We start from the raw sequence: 20,903 nt of genomic DNA on the forward strand, positions 1-20,903 counted from the left end.
ATTGGTTTCACAGGTTGGCGCAACATCGAGGGCCGAAGGGCCTGTACCACGCTGTAATGTTCTATGTTCTATGTTCTATGGACATAAATAGAACTGAGTGGATGAAGTTAAGAAAAGGAACAGGGGCATACATGGGGAACTGGGCAGGAGCTTGAAGTCTAGCCATGTCAATGTCAGAAACACACACAGAATCATGTGGAGATGACTGGAATTAGGTGGTCGGGCTTATGGAACAGTCTTTTAATAATGTAACAGGAAGATTAGAACTTGGTATCTCCCTGAATATCATGTATTGTGGTATTAATATGTATCAGACAGTATTATAAGGAGGCACAAGTTCTCAACCTTGCCTTCTCCTTGTCTTGAACCCTGACACTTGGATGTAAGCATAAAACCACACGACAAATGGCTAACCAGTTCTGAAAACCGCAGTAAATATAGAGGTTAGGGGATAGGAGGACACTATGTTCTGAGGAAGGGTCACCAGACCTGAAACATTAACTCTGATTTTTTTCTCCACACATGCTGCCAGACCTGCTGAGCTTTTCCAGCAACTTCTGGTTTTATTCCCTCTAATCCTTTCCTATTCATGTACCTGTCCAAATGTCTTTTATTTGTAACTGTACCTACATCTACCACCTCCTCTGGCAGTCCATTCCACACACGAACCACCCTCTGTGTGAAAAAGTTGCCCCTCAGGTCCCTTTTAAATCTTTCTCCGCTCACCTTAAAAATATGCTACCTAATTTCAAACCCCCCCCACCATTGGGAAATGACCTTGGCTATTCACCTTATCTACACTCATGATTTAATAAACCTCTAAGGTCACTCCTCAAACTCCTATGCTCCAGTGAAAAGAGCTCCAACCTATCCAGCCTCTCCTTCTAACTCAAACCCTGCAGTCCAGGCAGCATTCTGGTCAATCTTTTCTGAACCCTCTCCAAATTTAAAATATCCTTCCTACAGCAGAGTGACCAGAACAAGTTCTAACTGAAGTGTCAATATTCCTAACCTGCAAATTACGTGTTATCGAAGGGTAGTTCTCATAAAAATATGCTGCCAAGAAACAACTCACACTTTGTAATTTCATGCCTGAACTAGCTGGAATGGACTTGGATTTCAACTTCTGCGTTAACGACAATAATTCACGGACGACTGAAACAGCCAACTTATTACAAGATGCAGTTATGCCTGTTCAAGCTGTAAACTGTTAAGTGTGTGTTTGAATTGCCTGTGCAGGGAACACCTCTGACAGATGATATTTTTGTCTTGCCAACTGTGCCAACGCTTTTCTCCATTCAAGCTCTGGCAAACTCTCAGGCTTTGAAAGTGACTAAATGCGGCGAGGTTTCATGTTAAACAAAAAATCAAAAAGTCGCAGTCTGATTTTAAACATCTAACCACTGGGGTTCAAGCAATACGGCAGGCAATGTATGGCTGGAATTTCTGAATGGAGTGTGCACAGGAAGCAGTGACTATGTGTTCCCACATTGTAAGCGACTCGCTTTTGAATTTTGGTGAAGTTGTAGATCGTTTCTAATCAACCTCAATCAATGATCAGAGGTATAGATAGAATAGACAGCCAGAGACTTTTTCCTAGGGTGGAGGTAGCTATTACGAGGAGGCATAGTTTTAAAGTGAGTGGAGGTGGATATAGGGGAGATGTCAGAGGTAGGTTCTTTACTCAGAGAGTGGTCGGGGCGTGGAATGCATTGCCAGAGAGGGTAGTGGAGTCGGCCCCATTAGGGGCATTTAAGCGGCTATTAGATAGTCATATGGATGATAGTATAAGGTAGCGGTGGAGGTTAGATAGACCTTAGGATTAGGGTAAAAGTTCGGCACAACATCGTGGGCCGAAGGGCCTGTACTGTGCTGTACTGTTCTATGTTTTTTGTTCTAACCTGTTTAGAGATGGTATGACACACCTTTGGAGCAGGCCTATGGGCAATAAATATTGCCCTTGTCCCACGAATGAATAAAAAGAAGACTCAACCAGCTGAAGGGCCTCTTTTGCGCTCTAAGAGTCTGGAGCCATTTAAAAATGGCCAGTAACGCCCATTCCCAAAACCTCCAGCTTTTGCTGGCGTAGGGTAAAGGTGCAGCGAGTGAGCCTGCTCCTCACTCGCCTTACCAGGCCAGCTCAGTTCATAGGGGGAACATCTCTGGCCCCACAGTTTTTGTGGCTGAGCCAGCCCCTCAGAGGAGTAATGAACCATGGTCTGGATTCATAACACCTGCTTGCCAACTCAATGCTAATTCCTACTTGTCCATCTACCATCTTCCCCTCCCCCCGCCCCCACCCCCATGGCCTGTTCTAAGCCATAGGCCACCCCACGGTTCCTGCGCTCAGCATTTACTATGTCAGAACTGTAGATCACCCCTGCAAGAACCAATGAACCCCATAGGAGCAATGACTTGTGCGAAACTTCTTTGAAAAGAAAATAACTCATTCATAATTCTTCAAAAAACTACTTGCACTCCTTCAATGCTACAGAAGTGTCAATTAAAAGTGACCATTAAAGTATCAATAACCGAAGCTTTGAGTATTTCACACCTCTTAATTTAGTGCAAATCTTCATTTGAACATTGATAAAAGAGATCACAGTAAAAATAAATTATAACCACATAAACATGTCCATGAAGCAAAGTCAACTGTTCTCCCTAGCTATGTAAACAATCTCTCTGTCACACAGTCATGCTGTTTGTCTGGGCTGTGGGCCAACCATACAGTGTAAAGCTAATGGCTTCAGAAGCATACTTGCCTAGGAATTACAGCCTACTTATTTATTTATCCCAAAGAATTGCACCCATGAGTTCCTGCAACGGAATTGATGGTTGATTCTGCCTTTTCTAACACACATCCCTCAAAGTGCTGTGACTCACATTGTGGTTTGGATCTTGACCATGGTCACTGCATTGCAAACGTAACTGACTGAGTGATGGATCCCACCAATAACACCACTTTATTAACTTATTCCTCTCATAGCTCTACATGTATGGGTGAAAGTGGTGTGACTACAAATAGCATCCATCCTTAATCACTACTAGAAGGTGGTTGTAAACCATATTTTAGAGGATTTTTGAACAGTGTGGCTTGTCAGGCAATGTCAAAAGGCATTAAAAAACAGACAGACAATCAGAGGCTTACTGCACTTCAATCTACTCCTAGAAGGTTAGTCACGAGGCCACTATTCTCAGTGCTTTGCAAACTTGTGAGCCAGTAAAGCTTTTGTGCCCAGTGCAGCTGATTCCAACCTTCAACTGTGAGCGCAATGAAGATGTTACAGCTTGGGACAAGTGGTATCTGCCACCTCCTCCATACACCAATGGACAGGAGGCTCAACAATTTGAGGACATCTCTTTGGCAACATCAAGACTTGATGGAAACTGCTTCCCCCAAACATCTAACAGAGTGTGTTAGCCTCAGTGAGGAAGGGTAATACCCGAAACGTTGACTGCTCCTTTCCTCCATATGCTGCCTGGCCTCCTGTTTGTCCACCTTGGATTCCAGCGTTTGCAGTTTTTTTGCCTCTGAATGTTAGAGTCAGTTAGCTCAGTTGGCTGGATGGCTGTCAGGCAATGCAGAGTGATGCCAACCGTGTGGGTTCAATTCTCCACACCAGCTGAGGTTCTCCTAAAGGACTTTCCTTCTTAATCTCTCCCCTCGCCTGAGGCACTGTGACCCTCAGGTTAAACCACCACCAGTTGTTGTTTTCTTGTGTGAGGGAGTGGGACAATGGTGACTTTATAGCTTTACACTTCAGATTTAAAACATTTTCCACCTCTCCTATTTTCTCTCAGACTGTTGAGGTTGGTTGGCACGCCGAGATGGTTTGTTGTTGCAAAACAAGAAACCAACTCGGCGAGCCAACCAACCTCAACACCCACAACCCGAGCTACAAATCTACTCCAAAACCTTAGAGTTTCTCTCAGACTCTCACAGCCCTTGCTATTCACATTTCACATGTTTATTTTGAGTCATTTTCAACATTTATTTGATTCAGCCATCCTTTAACGGGAGTTGAAATAATCTGTCGCATCACCTGACAGTGTTTTGACTGATTTTTTTTTGTGTCTGTTTCTGTTTTGTGTTTGTGTCTTTCCCAATCTTCCAGAAACTCCTTTCTCAGAAAACCTTGCCTGTTCTATTCCTAAGTGGGTCTGTCTGTTGAATTCTCTCAGCTGGGATGACGGGTGTAAAGCTGAAAGGTTGAGCATGTTTCCAATACTAATGTCCACAAACCTGCTGTATTCTTCAGGGATAGTAGGAACTGCAGATGCTGGAGAATCTGAGATAACAAGGTGTAGAGCTGGATGAACACAGCAGGCCAAGCAGCATCAGAGGAGCAGGAAAGCTGATGTTTTGGGCCTAGACCCTTCTTCAGAAATCAGGCTTGGTTTCTGTTTTTGTTTCAGATTCCCAGCAAATGGAGCTTTTCCTGGTGATCTAAAATATCTGTCTTGGTTGTGAAGTGATGGCAACAGGGGAGATTTGGAGATCAGACTGTTTCAGTTCATAGCTGCCTGAGTGCATCTCAAGTACTGTGTGATGTTTGTTTTCTTTTTGTATTAAATTGTAGTTCTGAAGCTTCTTAGGTTGGACGTCGTATGATTATATAGATGTGTCAATGTTCATATCCCGAAAGGGTCATTCATTAATTTTTCCTTCAAATATACTTAGCCAGCTGACTTGAAACATTAAGGCTAAGATTAAATTTCATAAACAGAATGGGACTGCAAAACACAATTAGTGTCATAGCAACCCAAACTGAAAAAAGACTGCTTCAGAGTAGCGAAGCGTATGAATGTAAGAATTAGGAGCAGGTGAGGTAGGCCATTTGGCTCTTCGAGCCTGCTCTGCTACGAGCTACGATCATGATTGGTCTGACTACCATCTGAACTCAGCTTTCTTGTATATCCCTTACACCATTTGATTGTACTGTTTGTAAATAATCTACTCACCTCTGCCTCCATCACTCTCTGAACAATGATAGCATATTGAGTCAATATTTATAGCTCATTTAAAATTATTTGCCACATTTGAATGAAGCCGCAACAAACTCCACTTCATTTTCTCACTCTGTTAAATAATATTGCACGTTAATTTGGCAGAGACTATTTTTATGCCTATTCTATTCTTTCTCTCAAACTGAAAGTCTAGGCCAGATGTTTGATACTGTAGCAAGAGGACCTGGCAGGTTGCAATCACCTTTCAACTGATATGAGTTCGAGAACAGGAAGGAAAAAAAGGTTTGACACATTTACGCTGGGGGCTGGTTAAATGATGCTTTATGAACTGAACACATCGTTGTTAAGGTGTGGCTGTATTCACCAGAGAATGGAATGAGTTGCTATGTAAGAGAGGGGGATATCATTGAATTTTACAGTACAGAAGGAGGCCATTCAACCGATTGTGTAAGTGCCATCTCCCAAAGGAGCTACCCAGCTAGTCCCACTCTCCAGCCCGATCTCTATCACCCTCCAACTTCACCACTTTCAAATATATACCCAGCTGTCTTTTGAATAATGCAGGAACAAACAGCCTTGCTTCCATTCTGGCCTGCCCAATGTCTCTTTAATGTCTTGGTAAAGCAGATGGCCACCTAGAGCTGAGCTATGTTTTCTGACAGGGACTGCTGTGCATTGACATCTATGTCCCGACCGTGTGCCCCTGGGGTGTGAGGTACAGAGGGCTGGGACATTGATGTCTGTGTCCCAACCGTGTGCCCCTGGGGTGTGAGGTACAGAGAGTTGCTATGAAGGCTAAGAGCAAGAGTCAGTGGTTACTGCTGTTTTCAGCAAAGTGGTTCTGACAAGATTTGTTGTGGGACGTAATTGGTTTGGGGGCTTCTTGTGGAACACTTGAGCTTGTTGTGGAGGATATGTACAACATTTAACATTTTCAGTCACAATTACAACACACTCCCTTAACATCAAGGCTCTCTGAACTCTACACCACAGATAAATTATAAATGATAGTGAGTCCTGTCCATTTAGACGTCAGCACATATCATTGGTAGATGGAGAATTAGACTATCAGACAGCCATTAGTGTGAGCCTTCCTCATTTGTCAGGACTTTGTCCAACTGCGATTCTGTGCGTGTACAGGATATATTGACACACTACTTCATTAGGGAGTAAAGTCCAGCCTGTCCTCACCAGGCAGCTACACAAATGCACACGTGCTGTTGGCAGTAACAAGAGGCATGACTGACCTTCTTTATGAACACAAAGATACTGAGGTCATTTACACTCTCGTTCCTCTCCAGAAGTGACTCAATACTGACCAGAGGTTACATATCTGATGGATTTACTCACTGAACCCTTACCAATTCACACTCTTTTCTCACTTTTCTTTATATGATGGTGACTGATTTTACAAATTGTGCCCTGGGGCAATTGCACATCTGATCCCCTTGAATGACTGAAGTGCTCTGAAGTGACATAACATGGTGTAGAGCTGGATGAACACAGCAGGCCAAGCAGCATCAGAGGAGCAGGAAGGCTGACGTTTCGGTTCTGAAGAAGGGTCTAGACCTGAAACGTCAGCCTTCCTGCTCGGCCTGCTGTGTTCATCCAGCTCTACACCCTGTTATCTCAGATTCTCCAGCATCTGCAGTTCCTACTATCTCTGCTCTGAAGTGAGGTCAGTTACTCTGCATTTTTATCAGAATGTTACTCCTCAGGTCAGTGTAATTGGTTTCAGCTCACTTCTGCAAACAGCCAATACAGACACTAAAGCCTCCTTTAGTGCCAGAAATGTCAATGAATCCAACTGGGGCCAAAAAAAAATCACTAAACCAAAACCAGCCCACTGAACACAAAAGCCTAAAAGTTTTTTTGGCCAGTAACTTTGGCATGGGGTCACACACTGTATCAGTTACTGTTGATGTAGACTCCAGGTGTCAAAAATAGGATCAGGAGCAGGCCATTCGGCCCTATGAGCTTGCTATCACTGTATAGTCCTGCTTGGCCATCTGCTGCTATTCCCTTTGAAGGGTGTTCCTTATGGCATGTAAAAAGGTAAAGGTGCCATCATCCTACTGGACCAGAGGGCTGATCTCTTATTAGAGAGAGAGAGAGAGATGACTGGTGGTGGTTTAACCTGAGGGTCAGCACACCTCAGGCAGGGGGAAGAGGTTGAGAAGGAGGATACTTCATGGTCACCTCAGCTGGTGTACAAATTGAACCCTGGCTGTTGATATCACCCTAGATTGCAAACCAACTGTCCAGCCAATGGAGCTAAACTGACCCCTTTACAACTTGTGCTTCTGTTAGAGGAACACAGCAGGTCAGGCAGCATCAGAGGAGCAGGAGAGTTAATGTGCTGATGAAGGGTCTAGGCCGGAAACATCGACTCTCCCGTTTCTCTAATGCTGCCTGGCCTGCTGTGTCCCTCCAGCTCCACACTGTGTTATCTCTGACTCTGGCATCTGCAATTCTTGCTATCTTCTGCCTGAGTTAAATGATTTGAGTGTCCAGTGGTGACCTGGCAGTGTGTGCTGGGAATCTGTGGACCAGCCTCATTGGTCTTATTAGCGGAGAGCTCAGTGGTCCTTCTCATATTGTCAAACCCCAGGTGCTCTGGGCTGACAGCGTTCATTCCTGTCACAGCCTCCGTGTGGATAGATCCCTGATCCCACTGCCCTCGCTGTGAGGATGTGGTAAAATTCCCTGCCGATCCTGAAACAGACCACAACAACCCCAGGAAAAGAGATACATTCCACGGTCTTTCCACAGTGAACAGCACGGGGATTGGGTGTGGAAAGGGAGTATTCCCTCACACAGTTGAACATGCAGACGGGGAGCCTGTATGGTTGAAGGTTGAAAACATGCCATTCAGGATCAGCAGGATTTGCCCCATGCTCTGGTCTCTCCCAGCTCTAGTCTGACCCATTCACGTACTCAGTGTGTAGAGACACTCCCTCATTTCAATATTTCCTGGTGTCACAATAAGCTTTATTTCACATCTCCTCAGCTTTTCTATTTCTCAATGGCCTCTCTGCACTTCATGCCAAGGCCTTCAGTTACCAAGCTCTGGAATTCCCTCCTAAAAATTCTCGCATCGAAACATAGAAAATAGAAGCAGGAGTAGATCATTCAGCCTTCAAGTCTGCTCTACCATTCAACATGATCATGGCTGATCATCCAACTCAGTCTCCTGTTCCCACTTTTCCCTCATACCCTTTGATGCCTTCAGCCCTAAGAGATACATCTAACACTTTCTTGAAAACATTCAATGTTTTGGCCTCAACCACCTTCTGTGGCAGAGAATTCCCCAGGCCCACCACTCTCTGGATGAAAAAGTTTCTCATCTTTTGGCCTCTCTTCTGCTCTCTTGTGATATGCTCCTTAAAACCCATCCTTTCATTAAGCTTTTCCACTTGTCGTGGTATCTCCTTATGTTGGTTAGTGCCACACTGTGTTGAAAAATGATTCATGTTCTGTGGCTACACCTTAATTCCCTCTCATTCCTACTGTGATAAGATCTACTGTTGGATGCTCAAGATATCCTCAAAGTACTTCCAGCAATAGTGTGAAGTGCCATGGAAATTGTTCACAATTTCAAAGGAACACACAGTTTAAATGCAAGTTGCTGTTGACATGGGTTGCTGTCAACAGACAAGTAAAAATGAAACTTAATACCCTGTTGCAGAACATCATTTGTGGAACTATTTAGAGGAAGCTGTAGGGATCTGTCTGAAATCATCAACATTGACTTGGCTCTTAAGACACAGGAGCATTACTTAACATATCACAAACCACACACTTAGCTCAAACATCATTAGCAACGCTACAGGACTTCCTGAGACTTTTGGAGCTTTTGTTCATAATCGGATGCCTTGCCTCAATTCTTAAAAGAGAACTGTGGTGCTTGCTGTCACTTGGGAACTACTTAATCAGTATTTAGCACAGGATGTGGAGTCACCTAAAGGAAATCTGACAGCATTTTGACCAGCTGGATGTTGTACTCTAATCCTCTTGCTGTCGAGCAAACCTCTGATCTTATTAACCGAATGGAGCAGATAATAGGAAACTCTTTGGCCCTGTAAACAAGCCTTATTACATACACCATTTTAATAGACCACCATATTAATTCACCCAGGTAACGATGGGTAGATTTCCTTTTCATGAAAATTAGAGATGAATAAAAAGTGACAATGATTTGGCAGAAGGCTCCATCAGACTGGTCTGCTGTGTTTAATGTTGATTACAGGACTCCTAGACAAAGTTGTTGACTTGCTCGCTGAGCTGGCTTGTTTTCGTTCAGATGTTTCATCACCATATTAGGTAACATCATCAGTGAGGCCTCAACCCAAGCTACAAATCTTTGCTAAAACCTCAAAGGACTGTTAGACCACTAAACTTGGATTAATGAGCAATGACTGAGTGATTAAAGTTTTGTGCTATACATATTAAGGTCTCGTTAGGATCACTGCTGATGATATCATGCAACATTACATATCTGAACACTCAAATTTAAAAGTGTTTACACATCGATTTTTTTCATTGCCCATGGGATGAGGGCATCACTGGCTAGGCAGCATTTATTGCCCATCCCTAATTGCCCAGAGGGCAGTTATCAGTCAGCTACATTGCAATGGGTCTGGAGTCACATGTAGGCCAGATCAAGTAAGGACAACAGATTTCTTTCCCTAAAGGACATTAGTGAACCAGATGGGTTTTTACAATAATCAACATTATCAGTGCTCTAGATTCTTATCAGATTCAAATTCAACCATCTGCCTTGTCGGGATTTACACCAGGATATTTAGAACATTAGCCTCAATCTCTGGATTACTAGCTTAATGACAATTCCACTATGCCACTGCCTCTCCTCAATTAGATCAAACTTGGTGTTCGAGATGGAAATGCTGATTTGCAGGCTTAAGTAAGTTCTAACAACACAAACAAAGTTACTGGAAAAGCTCAGCAGGTCTGGCAGCATCTGTGGAGGAGAAAACAGAGCTAACGTTTCGGGTCCGGTAACTCTTCCTCAGAACTGACCCAGTTAAGTAAGTTCTAACTGGGTTTAAAAATGGGATGCTGGTAACATCTAACACATTGGTGGAAGCTCACAAAGCCTTTCAGCACCAGATGCTGACTCACATGAGCAGCACACCAGCTGTGACATGGGCAAAATCGCAAGGGATGAGGATTGTTGAAGGGGATCACACAGTATGGAAACAGCTATTGATGGAAGTAGTTTGAGGATGCCTTGAGCACCCAACAGCAGATCTTATCAAAGCAGAAATGAGGGGGAACTAAGGCGTAGCCACAGAAAATGCAGGGAAAAGATATTACTGGGGGTGAATGTGACTGAAGAAAAGTGCTAGAGCAGCCCAGCACATAGAGTCATACAGCACGGAAACACTCCCTTTGGTCCAACCAGCATGTGCTGAACATAATCCCAAACTAAATTAGTCCCACCTGCCTGTGCTTGGCCCATATCCCTCTAAACCTGTCCTATTCGTGTACCTATCCAAATATCTTTTAAATGTTGTAACTGTAGCTGTCTCTATCACTTCCCCTGGCAGTTCATTCCACACATGAACCACTCTGTGTAAAATGTTGCCCCTCATGTCCTTTTTAAATCTTTCTCCTCTCACCTTAAAAATATGTCCCCTAGTCTTGAACCTCCCGATCCTCAGGAAAAGACCCTTCTCATTCACCTTATTTATGCCCCTCATGATTTTATAAACCTCAATAAGGTCACCCCTCAGTGAAAAAAACTCCCAGCCTTTCCTGTCTATTTTTATATCTTCAACCCTGCATTTCCAGCAACATCCTGGTAAATCTTTTCTAAATCATCTCCAGTTTAATGATATCCTTCCTCTAACAGGTGAACCTCCCCTGCTTTAGGCCACTAGGTCTGAGTTTGTTCTGCATCAGACACCTGCCACAGGGAATTCTGAACTATTCAGAGAGAATGTAACGGAGCGAACTGAACAGGATATGATGTGGAGGTGCTGGTGTTGGACTGGAGTGGACAAGGTCAGAAATCACACGACACCAGGTTATAGTCCAACAGGTTTACTTGAAGACACAAGCTTTTGGAGTCTCGCTCTTTCTTCAGGTGTCAGGATAGGAAGGGGATAAGCAGGAATTGGAAATTGTAAGTCACAGTGGCTGCAGTGAAACCTGCTCTCAATCATGTTGGTAATCATTCTTTGGCTGACCAACAAAATATTTAATTGGGGAACGAGGAAGGATCAGCAGTGTGCACAAAGGGCTGGTGGAAGATATACAGGGCGGAGGCAAAACAGGAGCGAGTGCAGACCTGAAAAGTAAAGTCCCATTGTGACTGCATTTGTATCATGGAATTTATAACCGAGCAACAACCTAGAATAAGGTTTTGCAGATAGTAAGAACTGCAGATGCTGGAATCAAAGTCGATACAGTGTGGAGCTGGAGGTACACAGCAGGCCAGGCAGCATCAGAGGAACAGGAGGGTCAATGATTTGGGTCTAGGAAAGGTTTGGAGAGATCAGGGCCAGGAGCAGGCGGGTGGGATTAGTTTAGTTTGGGATTATATTCGGCATGGGCTGGTCGGACTGAAGGGTCTGTTTCTATATCTTAGGGTTAAAGTCATGGGCAGAAAGCGGGAACAGGGGACTGAATTGGGTGATCATACTGAATGGTGGTGCAGGCTTGAAGGGCCGAATGGCCTACTCCTGCTCCTAATTTCTATGTTTCTAGGTCGGACACAGATTTGGACAAATCCGTGGAGAGATGATTGACAAAGATCCAGACAATTCAATCTACACTTTACAGCAGCTGGTAACATCAAATCGAAAGGAGAAAATTGGATTGTAATTGCTGTGATGAAGGCAGCAGGATGAGAGAATCGGGTGAAGGTGAACGGCCCAGTAGACACCGGAGCTTTCTGCAAAGTGATGAGCCTTGCAGACTGTGTAAAGGTACACTGAGCAGCAATCCTAATGCGAAATGCTGAAAGGTAAAGTTCAGACTCGATGACAGGATGATCCTCACCTTATTAGGACAAATTAGTCAGAGGGCCCAATGCTATAATCTGGAATTGTAGATTTTAGACACAATGCTAAATTCACTCATCTCCGCAGAAACAAATTGAAAACCTAGACTTTTAACCCTAAATGCTCCAGAGGAGATTTACAATGTTTTGCAAGCCGCACCAAATGATGAACATTTTAAAGATCATATGGGCCATTTATGTAAACAGTTGCCAATATAGGAGAAGAGCCAATATAGGCCATTACTTGGGTAAGGGGCATGTTCGCATTGAAATACAACCATGTTCAAATGTCCTCCTAGTCTTCCAAAGCTATATCGCCTACACACTGCAGGCAAGCATATTCAGTTCCAAAAAGACTGTGTTGAACACACTGCTGTGCTGTACAATGAAAACAGTTGTGTAGATTTCAATATTGTAGCTTTCCGAACTGCTCAGTGTTTCTGCCACTTCCTGTTATGAATCTTTAAATCTTTGGGCTTTTTATTTTGTTAAGCACCTGGGGATATATACCAGGTTAAAGCCACTCTAAAGGCTGAATTTTGCACAGACAGTGGCTGCTTGAAATCGCTTAAAAAGCCATGACTTGACTGCGTCCCTCCAGACCCATTTTACTTAAATCATTAGAATGTAATAAACACGGGATCCAATGCTCATGGGGAGCAAGTGGGAACAGGGAATTGAGTCGAACGATTAGCCACAATGATATTAAATGGCAGGGCAGGCTCAATGGGCAGAATGGCCTACTCTTGCTCAGAGTTTCTATTGTAAATTGGCTCAGAGTGAGAGTTTTGTTTGCGCATTATAGAGCACAGGGTCCCCAAATCAGCATACAATAAAGCTGCCATATTGCCCCATGACCTGTGCACATTTCCACTGTAGGTAAAATATCAATAATGAGGGGAAATGGGTTGAGTGGGGGGAGCAGGGGGCCCTTAAGAGGCCATTGATTTACCCAATTTTCACTGCACCTCCTGCCAGTTCTCTCGGTTTAGGGTGTGAAACTCCACCCGATCAATGCAAATCCAATGTGACTTAACAAGACTTTGCGATACTGAGCTCGTCTGTAAAACTAGTGATGTTACAATTCAAGACGTCCACCATAGAATGAGCAGGTTTTTAAACTTGTGGAGGCACAAGGTATTCAAAGGAGCGTCCGAAAACGCACAGAGCTGGCTTTCGTATTTCAGGTGAAAGCTCAAACACTGCTAAAACACTAAATAACAATCAGATTTCCTCTTGATCACAGAGCGTAGCGTTCATGACAGAGTAAATCCCATGTACTTGGCAACGTGCCACAGAAAGGCATTACCTCGCTGTCATTTACAAACTGCCAATTGCCTCATTGAAAGGTTAACTGGACATTTTCCCATATTTGTTTAGAAGATTATCAAATTCCAACCAGCTTCGATGATATAGCAGGCTTTTTGACAACAACTCTCATTTGAACATATGAAAACCTGATCACTCGCTCCTCATCCTGGATATTCTACAAATTATCCACGTGCCAGGTGGATCTTGGATCCTGCGGGACATCTGTCTCAGCCCCACCCAGAAGAACACTGAATGAAATAAAACTGAAAGAACTGCGGATGCTGGAGATCTGAAACAGAAGCAGAAATCGCTGGAGAAATTCAGCAGGTCTGGCAGCGCCTGCGGGGATGAAGCAGAGTTAACATTTCGGGTCCGGTGACACTTCAGTGAGTTCTGATGAACACTCACTTGACTGGAAACATTAACTCCGTTTCTCTCTCCACCGATGCTGCCAGACCTGCCGAGTTTCTCAAGCAATTTCTATTTTTGTTGTTTCTGGTGTGTGTATGACAACAATCTCTGAGAACATTGAATGAAGTCTGTGGGAGTGAAGAGCAATTTCATTGCTCAGTGCAGAGGTAATTCCTTATCATGATAAATAAACACAATTAAGAGCGTCTGGAATTAATTTACAGGTTGACTAAAACCTCAATGATAATTTTCCACCACAGATTAGTAACAGACCTGGGACAAACCTGAAAATGTGTCAAGTCTGTTTGGTGAATGTTATTGGTCGTGGCTAAGGCACAGAGGAAGTCCCTAACTCTGGTTCTCAAGCAATCTAACAAGAGAAATGGTTTCCACTGCTGGCAGATCAATAACCAGAGGAGACAGGATTGAAACAGTTGGCAAAAGAACTAGATTCAAATTGAGGATTTTTTTTTGTGACACAGTGAAATTGTTTTCATCTGCAATACATGGTCTGCGAAGCTGTTAGACTGAATAATGGTTTTTACAAGAGAATTAGACATGTATTTGAAAAAAAGAATAAAACTGAAGGGGTTCGAAGAGATATCAGAGGTAAATAAATTGCACTTTCAAAGGATAGGCAGGATGAATGGCTTCTTCTGTGCCATTTGGTTTCGTAAGGACAAAAGGCTACTCTGTAACATGGCAATGAATTGGTTAACCGTGGGAAACATTTTCTTATTTGCGATTGTGTACACACTTGTGTAAGAAAGAGAAAGAAGCAGAATGGGAGTATAAGACAGCCAGTCAGGAGAGTGGGTGTAGGTGATAGAGAGCCAGGGCGACAGAAATAAAGAGAAGTGACAGAGATAAAGATGATGGACTCTGTATGGACAGTGAGTGGGAGAGAAAAATGCAAGTCACAAAATATTGAAATGATTGGATCCTAATGGCCTTTTCTTATGCCGTTCTGTGTCTCTGGTTTGCATTATTTGGGTACTTTAGTTCATGTGTTGAAAATTAATGTTTAGTCTGATCACCACTGCAGGCCTGTGTCCATTATACTTACACAATCACTTATAACATTGTAGCATGTTTCAAGTACAGACCCCAATGCTAAAGATCTTTTATGAGAAACTATATTATTCTTAGTTGCTTGGAAACTGCATTGTGTCCACCCGGACGTGACAACCATTGGTATAACATCCCATAATATTTATCATTAAACTTTGCCACACATTGGCTAAGTGTGGATGCTGGGTAACTGGGGGAAACATTGGTTCTGGTTAAGTTAATTTTACAGCAATGTTCAAGGATATTTTACAGGAACCTTCCTAAATAGATCACTGAACACCGTAAGTACCTTACACGTGTAAGCAAGAGGGTGCGACACCTGTTTGAGGAATCTGTATCTAAGGAAGGATGTGCTCCCATTGGACGGGGTCCAGAGCAGATTTACAAGAACGATTCTGGGGTTGAAGGGCTTGTCATGTGAGGAGCGGGTGAGGACTCTGTGTCTGTACTCGATAGACTTTAGAATCATAGAATCCCTACAGCATGGAAGCAGGCCATTCAGCCCATTGAGTCCAGACCAACCCTCCGAAGAACATCCCACCCAGACCTACCCCTGTATCACTGCACTTCCCACAGCTAAGCTGCCTAGCCTGCTCATCTCTGGATACTGTGATCAATCCACCTAACCTGTACATCTGTGGACCATTGGAAGAAACCAAGGTACCTGGAGGAAACCCACGCAGACACAGGGAGAACATGCAAACTCTACACAGACAGTCGCCCGAGGCTGGAATCGAACCCGGGTCGCTGGCACTGTGAGGCAGCAGTGCTAACCACTGAGCCACTAGGCAACCCCAAAGGATGAGGGGGGATCTGGTTGAATCTTACAGAATACTGAGAGGCCTGAATAGAATGGATGTGGAGAAGATGTTTCAACCAGTAGGAGAGACTAGGACCGGAGGGCACAGTGTCAGAGTGAAGGGGCCACCCTTTAGAACTGAGATGAGGAGGAATTTCTTCAACTAGAGGGTGGTGAATCTGTCGAACACATTGATCGATTGATTGCCTTATCGTTGTCAAATGTATTGAGGTGCAGATGAGAAGTGTTGTTTTGTGTGCAATACAGGCAGATTGGGCCATACAAAGTGCATCAGGGTAGAAGAGGAGCGCAGAATAGTGCTGCAGCCACAGAGAAGGTGCAGGGAAAGAGAGAGAGATCAGAGTTAACATGGATGTTAATGGATAGCATGCAACCACAATTTTATTCCATTTTCCTAAGGAGGCACCACTCAGAGAATTCTAAGTTGACTAAGGTTGGGATTAAATTGAAAGAAAATACATGAAATGCTGCAAAGGTTGGTGGTAGGCCAGAAAATTTGGAAGATTTTAGGATGACTAACAAAATAAAAAACAAAAATAAAACCTTTAGTTCTCTCAGAACTGTGACTTAAAAGGAATTCGGGGATTTACATATGCATATTAATCAATTAAAGCCTTCTAACTGATTAAAGATTTAACACAGCATCTCAGGTTTGTTTAATACATCCTGATCAGTGGTGTGACCCTTTGATGTTTTACTTATAAATTCTGCGTCTGATACTACCTCTCTCACTAACACCTGAAGGAGCAGCGCTCCGACAGCTTGTGTTTTCAAAAAAAAAACTTGTTGGGCTATAACCTGGAGTCGTGTGATTTCTGACTTTGTCCACTCCAATCCAACACCGGCACCTCCACATCAAAAAGGAGGGAATAATTGGAATAAGAGGGATAACAGACAGTAAAAATATGAAATATTTTTCTTGTAAGGAGGCTTCTTACATTGTGAAAGGCTACAGGATGCTGAGGATCCTGTGGTAAATAACGCAGTTCCTGCCTTCAAAAAGACTGTGCACCATCTACAAGACTCAAGTCTGTCTGTGCAGGTTCAGTCTCCTTATCTGAGGAAAGATATTCTAGCAATGGAAAGAGTGCAACAAAGACTGATTCCTGGATGGCAAAACTGACAGATGATGGGAGACTGGATCAGTAAGGGCTGTATTCACTGGAGCTTAGAAGAATGAGGGGGATCTCATAGCAACCTGTAAAATTCCAACAGGATGAGACAGGGTAAATGCAGGAAGGCTAGGCAGCATCAGAGGAGCAGGAAAGGTGATGTTTTGGATCAGCACCCTTCTTCAGAAAGGGTCCTGACCCGAAACGTCAGCTTTCCTGCTCCTCTGATGCTCCCTGGCCCGTTGTGTTCCTCCAGCTCCACACTGTGTTATCTCTGACTCCAGCATCGGCAGCTCCTATTATCTCTAAATGCAGGAAGGATGTTCCTGATGACCAGTGAGTCCAGAACCAAGGGTCACAGATATGGGGTAAGCCATTTAGGAATGAAATGAGGAGAAATGTCGTCACTCAGATAGTAACCAGCCTGTGGAAATTCTCTGCCATAGAAAGCAGATGAGGTCAAAACCCAGAATGTTTACAAGAAGGGGTTAGACATAAAAACAGAAACTGCTGGAGAAACTCAGCAGATCTGGCAGCATCTGTGGAGAGAGAGAAGAGAGTTAATGTTTTAGGCCCAATGACCCTTCAGAACTGAACTCAAAACCGTCAAGTCTGTTTTCTCTTTACAGATGCTGCCAGATCTGCTGAGTTTCTCCAGCAATTTCTGTTTTCATTTATTTCAGATTACTGGCATCCACAGTTCTTTTGTTTTCTTAGGACTAAAGGATCAAAGGGAAATAAAAACCGAAAGAACTGCGGATGCTGTAAACCAGGAACAAAAACAAAGTTGCTGGAAAAGCTCAGCAGGTCTGGCAGCATCTGTGAAGGGAAAAACAGAGTTAATGTTTTGAGTCCAGTGACCCTTCCTCAGAACTGGTCACCAGACCGGAAACGTTAACTCTGTTTTTTCCTTCACAAATGCTGCCAGACCTGCTGAGGGATCAAAAGGTATGGGGGAGAAAGCAGGAACGAGGGACTGAGCTAGATCACCAGCCATGATCACGTTGAATGATGGAGCAGGCTCGAAGGGCTGAATGGCCCTACTCCTGCTCCTATACGTTTCTATGTTGATACATCACCAGAGAGCTTTACAGTTTAAACATTACAGTGTATTTGTGCTCCTGTTGTTTGTCTGCTGCGTTGTAACGTAGGATGACATGTACTCTGTTGTAGGATCCACTGCAGAGGTGTATTAAAGTACGTAGCAAATTGACACAAGACTTACAGTTCAGCAAAAAAGATACTTGTGATCAAAGTTGTACCAGATCCGAAAGAGCCAAGCGCTTTCAGCCTTGGTGCTGCTTATCTGCGGCTCACCACCACTGCTCTGTGGAGACAAAAATAAACAGCTTCATTTAAGAATGGGTTACTTCAGCACCACTTTTGGACAACGAGATGTTATCTTTGTGAGGAGGAATGGGAACAATGGATCAAATGACCGAGCAGTCTCACAATGAATAAGCTTTCTCATTAGTATGCAAATTGTAACATCCACAGCGGCACTGTGTTCTCAGCTGTGGACATGGAGGAAATGAACCCTGCAGACAATCAGTAGACGCTACAAAAACAGACCATTATATGTCACACAGACAGTGCCCTATTATCACTGACACAAAGATAAAGGATGTTTGGCACAAAAAGATAGCAGACTCTTGTCGCCCTGACTGTGAAAGGTGAGGGGACGTAGCCTGGGGTAAGGTAAATTCTTCCAGTGACCCACCATGATTCAAATCAGAGATAACAGGGTGTAGAGCTGGATGAACACAGCAGGCCAAGCAGCATCAGAGGAGCAGGAAAGCTGACGCTTTGGGTCTGGACCCTTCTTCAGACCCTTTTTCTGAAGAAGGGTTCAGACCCGAAACGTCATCTTTCCTGCTCCTCTGATGCTGCTCGGCCTGCTGTGTTCATCCAGCTCTACACCTTGTTATGTCAGATTCTCCAGCATCGGCAGTTCCCACCATCTCTGAATGATTCAAGTCAGATCCTTGACGTGACTCATGGTGGAGTGTGGTGATTGAGGCCGGTGCCAGGGTTAAGGGAACAGATCCATGGGGTAAGAGGGAGGGAACCATTTTAGCCCCCACACATAGAAAACAGGAGCAGGAGCAGGAGCAGGCCATTCGGCCCTTTGAGCCTGCCCCGCCATTCAATATGGTCATGGCTGATCATCCAACTGTTCCTTCTTTCTTCCCCCATACCCTTTGATCCCTTTAGCCCTAAGAACTATATCTAACACCTTCCTGAAAACATTCAGTATTTTGGCCTCAACCTTAGTCTATTGCAGAGAATTCCACAGACTCCCCACTCTCTGGGTGAAGAATCTTCTCCACATGTCGATCGTAAATGGCCTACTCCATATCTTTAGACTGTGGGCCCCTGGATCTGGACTCCCTGGTCATCAGGAACATCCTTCCTGGGTTTACCCGGTCTAGTTCCCTTAGAATTTTATAGGTTTGCAAGTTTTGCTGCAGGCAAAGGGAGGGCTAAGGTTTTCTTCCTATTTGTCTGACACACAAAGAGGTCTGGGCCTGGTGACTCCTCCAGGGAAGGCTTACCAGGGTTCCCCTGAGGCCTGTGAAACAAATGGGTCCCTCCCACACTGAGTCTCCATGGAAATAACTGGAATAGCACCAAACCATCCAGCCATAACTTCTAAATTAGGATCTCACTTTCCCACAGTGGCGACCTCTAACTCAATGGAGATGAGATAAGGGGAAGAATGGGGACTTGGCTCAATCTAATTCCTTTATTCTCAAGGGTCAAAGAGGACTGGACTCGGTCCCTCCCTCTGGGTGGAATTTAATCCCCAAAGTGGCACTTTTGAGGCTAGGGTTTGTTTAATTGGACAGAGGGATGCAAGGCAGGGACCCCATCACCCTCCTGCCCCACCCAAATTTTTAAAAATTCTTTTATGGGATGTGGGCACCACTGGCCAGGCCAACGTTTATTGTCCATCCCTAATTACCAGAGGGCAGTTGAGAGTAGGGCACATTGCCGTGGGTCTGGAGTCACGTGTAGGCCAAGCCAGGTAATGAGATAGCTGCCCTTCTCTCAAGGACATTGGTGAACAACATGGGGTTTCTTAACACCAACTGACAATGGTTACACAGTTAGTTACCGTTAGTTCCAGATTGCTTCCAGATTTTGCTGAATTCAACTTTCACCATTAGCTGTGGTGGGATTTGAACCCTTGCTTCCCAGGATGTTAGCCTGGGTTCTGGATTGTAAGAATAGCAGCATTAGCTCTGTCTTTCTTTGTCCAGTGTGGGAAGATTAATGGATGGCCTTCCTGCCCAGGCATTGGCTGATGCCCTGAAGTGGGCAATTACCCTCAGTTGAATAGCTGCCAATGGGGTAACGAGGCCAGGAGCAGGAGCTCTTTAGCCTAGTAAGGGAGTGCACATTAAAACCACAACCTCACTGCTGATCCAGTGAGACAACTCAGCTAAAATTAAAGGGAGTTTTACTTTACTGTCAAAGCTACTGATCCAGCTCGGTTAGTGTGTTAACTACAGTGTACATTTCATTGGCACATGGGGGCAATAATGACAGTCATCGCACTTGGGATTGCCTTAGAAAATTACATGCATTGTGTTACTTGGCGAGATTTTCTGACCACATGACTTAGGACATTGTCTGAGGAGGTATGTCTTCTGTATCACTAAAGCGTGACTTCTATGAGTCTGACTCGACCCAGACACAGTTGATTGACTCTGATCAGACCAGGGACTACAAACGAAACCAGAAAGCATTCCCTTGTCTGACATTAGGAAGCTGTACCATCATGGATCATGTCATTGCATCAGTTAACTGTAATTCCTCCAAACTATTGCACCAATTGTACATCAGTCAAAGCATGAATCCATCAGAAGTGGATTCTGTCTTTTCGAGGACTGCAATTTCTTCCTGGGAAAAGGTCAGCTTTGAGATCAATGAAAATTGGTTGAGTAACAAACAGGAGTAATCCACCCTGTAGTGTAAGCGCTTCACTTTGCAGTAACCTCGTTTTTCTGAGTGCCCAGAAAGTCAGGCAATGCGAAGAAGGGAAAATTGGATCGACTTTTGAGCGAATGAACAACTGCAGGGTTATTCGTTTCTGAGCATGTTCAGATGGCACTGCATAGTCTTTGTAGATCCGGTGCTTTCTAACAGTGTTGCGTCTCAGTTATTATCTCGAGGAAAA

The 20,903-nt window shown here is 44.0% G+C and overlaps 1 long non-coding RNA gene across 1 annotated transcript in view; it reads right to left on the reverse strand.

The window, feature by feature from the left end:
• The window catches only part of LOC109922683, a 72,985-nt gene extending 54,935 nt beyond the window's left edge, over positions 1-18,050 (reverse strand). Inside the window, exon 1 of the long non-coding RNA XR_007263551.1 lies at positions 17,965-18,050. This is a non-coding gene — a long non-coding RNA (uncharacterized LOC109922683). The remainder of the gene's footprint in view (positions 1-17,964) is intronic.
• Positions 18,051-20,903: the final 2,853 nt, after the last annotated feature.

The sequence above is a fragment of the Rhincodon typus genome, chromosome 13 (assembly GCF_021869965.1).
Source record: "Rhincodon typus isolate 14 chromosome 13, sRhiTyp1.1, whole genome shotgun sequence".
Lineage (NCBI taxonomy): Eukaryota > Metazoa > Chordata > Chondrichthyes > Orectolobiformes > Rhincodontidae > Rhincodon > Rhincodon typus.